The sequence below is a fragment of the Lemur catta genome, chromosome 20, assembly GCF_020740605.2.
Source record: "Lemur catta isolate mLemCat1 chromosome 20, mLemCat1.pri, whole genome shotgun sequence".
Lineage (NCBI taxonomy): Eukaryota > Metazoa > Chordata > Mammalia > Primates > Lemuridae > Lemur > Lemur catta.
In genome coordinates this window covers 9344166-9350892 of record NC_059147.1, presented here as the reverse complement: position 1 = coordinate 9350892, position 6727 = coordinate 9344166, and positions in this window count along the sequence as shown.

Here is a 6727-nt window from a genome sequence, read left to right as displayed (position 1 = left end):
TACTCCTTCCAATCCTCCCAGGGACTGGCTGCTTCATTCAAGGCCTCCGCTCGTGCCATTCTCCTTCCTTTTGGGTTCCAGTGATTGCCCCCTCCTGTTGGCCCTGTGGACCCGGTGCTTCTGGGCCAGTTCTCTGCATGCCACCTCTTGGTTTCCCTGACACCCTACCCACATGCTTTGGCATTAATCCCCCAGCCGGTAAGCTCTCCTCGCATTATCCTTATCCGAGAGGGCCATCTGCTCCTTCCTGGGCTCCTGACTGCTTCTGAGGGGTCAGGCAGGGTGTGGAGGGTTCTGCAGGCCATGGCAAGGAACTGAGGTTTTAGTTGAAGAGTGAGTCAAGTTGGCAAAGGGTTCGAAGCAGAGTAGCCAGGACTCCTGGGACTCTGGAGCCTGGAATCCTCCGGCCTGGGCCAGAGCCTGGGGTTGAGGCTTCCGGCAGGAAACCTAAATCTGCCTGGGATACCCTGGCCCTGCAGAAGGCCCTGCCCCTGCTGCTCAAGGGCTGTGTGTCCTGCATACTCCTGGGCCCCAGCGATGGCCGCTCAGCTGTACCCGGGACCTGAGACCAAGCCAGGGAGGGCAGGGATCAGGCAGGAGGTCTCTCTGGCCCTGGTTTCTCAGCTACCATCTTCCCCTGTATCCATCAAGACTCTCAGGTTGAGAGTAACAGAAACTCAATCCAAACAGGCATAAGCAAAAACCAAACCACACCAAACCCTTATTGGGAAGAGGAGATTTACTGACTAAGAAACTAAGAAGTGCAGGATGCTCGCTCTGGGGCTCCCGCTCTGGCAATTTTTTTAGCTCTGCTCTCATTGGTGAAGCTTCAACCTCAGGAAGCCTCTGTCCTCAGGGACCATCTCCACCCTTCTGTCAGATCCACTTCGTTTACAGATGAAAGTGTAGACGCCTCCCAAACGCAGGCACACCTCAGAGATGCGGTGGGTGTGGTTCCAGACCACCACAACAAAGTGAGTATCACAAGAAAGCAAGTCACAACAATTTTTTGGTTTCCTAGTGCCTATCAAAGTTATGTTGACATTATTCTGTAGTCCACTTGGTATGCAATCACATTGTGTCCAGAAAACAATATACACACCTTAATTAAAAAGTATCTGATTGTCAAAAAATGCAAATGGTCTGAGCCTTCAGCAAGTCGTAATCTTTTTGCTGGTGGAAGGTCTTGCCTCAGTGTTGACGGCCACTGACCGATCAGGGTGACGGCTGCTGACGAACTGGCTGCGCCAATTTCTTGAAATAAGATCACAATGAAGTTTCCACAGCTACTGACTCTTCCTTTCATGAAAATTTCTCTGTAGCACGCAATGCTGCTGCTTGATAGCATTTTACCCACCATAGAACGTCTTCCAAAATTGGAGTCAATCCTCTGAAACCCTGCCACTGCTTTACCAACTGAGTTTGTGTAATATTCTAAATTCTTTGTTGTCATTTCAACAATGTTCACGGCATCTTCACCAGGAGTAGATTCCATCGCAACAAACCACTTCCTTTGCCCATCCTTAGGAAGCAACTCTTCATACATGCCAGCTGGACCATGAGATTGCAGCAATTCAGTCACAGATCCAGGTTCCACTTCTAATCCTGGTTCTCTTGCTGTTCCCACCATATATGCAGTGACTTCCTCCACTGAAGCCTGAAGCCCTCAAAGTCATCCACGAGGATTACAATGAACTTCTTTCAAACTACTGTCAATGTGGGTATTTTGACCTCCTCTCACGAATCACAAAGGTTCTTAATGGCATCTAGAAGGGTGAATTCTTTCCAGAAGGTTTTCAATTTACTTTGCTCAAATCCATGAGAGGAATCACTATTTATGGCAGCTATAGCCTTATGAGATGTATTTCTTAAATAATAAGACTTGAATGTCAAAATTACTCCTTGATCCATGGGCTGCAGAACGGATGTTGTGTTAGCAGGCATGAAAACAACGTTAATCTCCTTGTACATCTTCATCAGAGCTCTTGGGTGACCGGGGGCATTGTCAATGAGAAGCTATAATTTGAAAGGCATCTTTTTTTCTGAGGAGTAGTTCTCAACAGGAAGCTTAAATATTCAGTAAACCATGCTATGAACAGACGTGCTGTCATCCATGCTTTGTTGTTCCATTAATAGAGCACAGCCAGAGTAGATTTAGCATAATTCTTAAGGGTCCAAGATTTTTGGCACGGTAAATAAGCATTGGCTTCAACTTAGAGTCACCAGCTGCAGTAGCCCCTAACAAGAGAGTCAGCCTGTCCTTTGAAGCTTTGAAGCCAGGCATTGACTTCTCTCTAGCCGTGAAAGCCCTAGCTGGCTTCTTCTTCCAATAGAAGGCTGTTTTGTCTACACTGAAAATCTGTTGTTTAGTGTAGCCACCTTCATCAATCATCTTTGTGAGATCTTCTAGGTAACTTACTGCAGTTTCTCCATTTAGCACTTGCCCTTCACCTTGCACTATTAAGTTATGGAGACAGCTTCTTTCCTTAAACCTCATGAACCAACCCTGCTACGTTTAAACTTTTTTTCTGCAGCTTCCTCACCTCTCTCAGCCTTCATAAAATTGAAGAGAGTTGGGGCCTTGCTCTGGATTAGGCTTCGGTTTAAGGGAATGTTGTGGCCGCTTTGCTCTTCTATCCAAACCATTCAAACTTTCTCCATGGCAGCCGTAAAGCTGTTTTGTTTTCTTACCATTTGTATGTTCACTGGAGTAGCACTGCTAATTTCCTTTAAGAACTCTTCTTTTGCGTTCACAACTTGGCTAACTGTCTGGTGCAATAGGCTTTCAGCCTGTCTGGGCTTTTGACATGGCTTCCTCGCTAAACTTAATCATTTCTAGCTTTTGATCGGAAATGAGAGACATGTGACTCTTTCTTTCACTTGAACACTTAGAGGCCATGGTAGGGTTGTTAACTGGCCTAATCTCCATATTGTTGTGTCTCAGGAAATAGGGAAGCCCAGGGAGAGCAAGAGGATGGGCAGTAGTTGGTCCTTCAGTGGAGCAGTCGGAACACCAGCAAATTGGTTTCCCTGATCATCCTAATGCACATTTGGGAATAACACCAACTGGGTGTCGGGCAGATATGGGGGGAGGGGATGGGTGTTTACCTACATAATGAGTGTGATGCACACTATCTGGGGAATGGACACACTTCAAGCTCTGACTCGGGGGAGTGGGGGGGGCAGGGGCAATATACATAACCTAAACTTTTGTACCCTCATAATAAGCAGAAATAAAAAAAAAGAAATTGCCTACTAGCAGTGCTATTTGAATATATTCAAAAAAATAAAGTCCAAACTGTGCAAGCCCTTAATAAATATGTTTTTAATATTCAAAAAAAAAAAAGAACACACACATTTGCTGATCAAGTTCACCGTCTTACACGGGCAAAGTTCATGGCACCCCAAAATAATTATAATAGTAACATCAGAGCTCACTGATCACAGAGCACCATAACAGATATAATAATAATGAAAAAGTCTGCAATATTGAGAGGATTATCAAAATATGACAGAGAGACACAAAGTGAGCACATGCTGTTGGAAAAATGGTGCCGACATGGACTTGCTTAATACGAGGTTGCAAAAAATACAGTTTCAGGAAGCATAATAAAGTGACGTATGCGTGTACCTCTAGTGAAAGTTCCAGAATTAATTTTCATTGGCTCCAATGGATTGACAGGACCATCTCTGAATCATCACCGTGCCACGGTGCTTGGATTTGCTTTTTAGCCAGGCCTGGGTCACATGGCCACTGTGGAACCAGGAGGTGGGTCACATCCACTGAATGTCGTAGACCTAGAGTTGAGGAGAGGTGGTTTCTCTAAGGAAAACTAAGGGGCAGCTGCTGAAAGCAGGAGACCAGGGGCTTGGGAAGGCGTAAAAGGCAGACGGCCACTGCCTTCCCCAATGCCCTGCCTTCTCCTGCTTAGTGTCTCACATGGCCATTTCTGACTCTTCATCAACGCAAACACTACCTTGATGCCGTAGTACCCCAGCACCTGGGACTGCGCACACTAAAATTTCCTGAATGAATGAATGAGTTCATGCCATATCCTGATGCCTTCTGATTGCGGCCTGTGTAGATTTCTACACAGCATTATAAACTGGGTGGCTTAAAACCACAGGAATTTATCCCCTCACAGTTATGGAGGCTAGAAGTCCAAAATCAAGGTGTCAGCAGGGCCACGTTCCCTCTGAAGGCTCTAGGAAAGAATCTTTTCTTGCCTCTTCCAGCTTCTGGTGGTTGCTGGCAACCCACCGGCATTCCTTAGCTTGCAGCTCCATTACTCCAGTCTCTGCCTCCGTGGTCACATGAAGCTCTTCTCCCTGCGTGTCTCTGCGTCCAGATTTTTGTCTTCTTACAAGGACACCAGTCACTGGATTAGGGCGCACCCTAACCCAGCATGGCTTCATCTTAACTTCATTGTGTCTGCAAAGATCCTATTTCCATACGAGAATATATTCACAGGAGTTAGGACTTGAACAAATCTTTTTTAGGGACACAATTCTACCCACTAAACAACCCTTTCGCATCTACATTAAGATTGGCTAAAAGATGCTGCAGTAACAAACATATCCCACGATTGCAGTGGTTTATTATGTAAACGTTTGTTTTTCACTTACAGAGTCAGCAGTGGGGCCGGCTGCTTTCATTTTCTGCCTCTGCCAGGTCAACACGGGGACCCCAGGGTTGCCACGGCAGGGGAGAGAGAGTCAAAGGGGTGCACAGGGGCTCTGGAGTGTATCTCATGTGCTCACCAAGTCCATTATCATTAGCTACTGTCTCTTCCTTCGGGACTTAGGTTTTGCTGGGCACTGCCATTGGTCTGCTGGGCACTGACGCCTCTCTGTCATTGCCTGCTGCTTCTGCAGCCATTGCCATTTCTAAATGGGTGCCAAGCGGCACCTACCCGGGACACTGTGCTCTTGGAGTGCCAAAACTACAGTCTGTGAAGAGCTGCAGTCAAAGCTGCCTTCTGCCCTAGAAGCCCCAAAGCTATGTCATTTAGGCCCCAAAGACTTTTCAAAAAAGGTTAAAACTTAAATCAGGCAAGTGATGTCAAGGAGCAAAACTGAGTGACGTGAGTCACACGCAAGGCAGTAGAGAGTGGTGAGAACTGCGGCAAACCAAAGCACAAGCCTCATCTGAAGGGGGCAGCCACTACTTAGCTTCACCTACTTATTGCCACACGGAAACTGGCGCCCAGTATTGCCAGGTCTTTGGGCATTTTTTAAAAGAAAACCAGAAAGTCAGATTTTTTACGTGAAGTTTCCCAAATTTCAACATGCTGTTCAGGCTGGATTCAGCCCACAGGCCACGAGTTTGCAAACCCTGCTTTAGTGAGACAATTTTTTCCATTTTCACTCCCAGCTCTCAGCTCCCCAACTTGGCTCTCTGTCTGTCCGCAGGACGTGGACCTGGGCCAAAGGGGGCTGGGCCAGGACGCAACCCCCCATCCCCTACTGATCTCAGACTCGCCCTCCCCAAAACGGCCAAGGCTTCTCACTAGGTCAGGCTGGTGGGCCCAGCCCCCTCCTGAGGGACAAGGGCCCTCCCAAGAGGTTGCTTTTAGACCGACTCTGGCAAACCAGCAGCACGTGCCTGACAGGCAAGCCCGTACTTGCCCGAAGCCCACTGAGACCCAACCTGCAAGGGCTTTTCCGGCCCTTAAGATCAAGACGAGACTCATCACCATGATCTCCAAGGCCCTCCACAGGCAGACTGCTGTTGACTCTTTAAGCCCTTGACCTTGCTCCTCAAACCATCTCTGCTGACCCCCAGTCCCATCCCCCCTTCCCAGCCTGGTCCTTGCTGACCCATCTAGCCCCATCTCCTCACCTGGGGGCCCACATTTTTCCGATAGAAGGAACGTCCTTCTCCAGCGCATCTTGCTATTTTTCATCTCTCCACCTTTATATATGTTGTTCCCTAGATTGTGCCTGAAACATCCCCCTCCACCTCCACCCAGCACTCCCACCTCTTTAGCTCTTCAGGTCTCAGCTCAGAAGTCACCTCCTCCAGGAAGCCTCCCCTGACTGTCTTAGCTAGTTTCAGGTCAGGCACTCCCACCGCCTGCTGAAGTTCCCCATCATAGCTTGTCCCCTGCTTAATTGTCTTTCCAGGGATAGGGAGGAGACATTCCTCAGGGGCTGAGCCTAAGACTGCTGGGCTCTTGAAAGTGTACCTAGCATCTGGTGCTATGCCTAAGGTCAAGGTAATGCTCACATATTTGGGGAAGGAAGGACGGAGGGAAGGAGGGAGCGAAGCAAGCTGGGACCCTCCACGTTATTTTTCCATCTGTCTCTTTCCATCTCTGTTCATCTCACCTCTCTCTCTGTCTCCTCCTCTGAACATCTAAAACCTCTGTCTCTGACCAGCTAACAATGGCTCTGACCATCTGTTTCTAACCATCCCTTCCGTCCCGTCCCTGACCCCAGGGAGTGCAGGGTGTCCTGGCCCCCGGGCATCCCTCCAAATAGCTCCAATCTCCGCGGAGGGCCTAGAACGATAGCGCCAGATGTTTCCCAAAAGGGGGCCCCTCAGGCGGTGCGCCCGGATCGCGAGTGGGGGAAGTGGGGTGCAGAGGTCGCGCCCCGACGGCGGACGCAGAGGCCTGGGGTGGCCGCGGCGGCGGCGGGAAAAGAACCAGAGAAAGGAAAACCGAGGGGGAGGGCGAGCAGGGGGTGGGGCCAAGGAGGGCGGGCCCGAGTGCGCCCCTCTCCC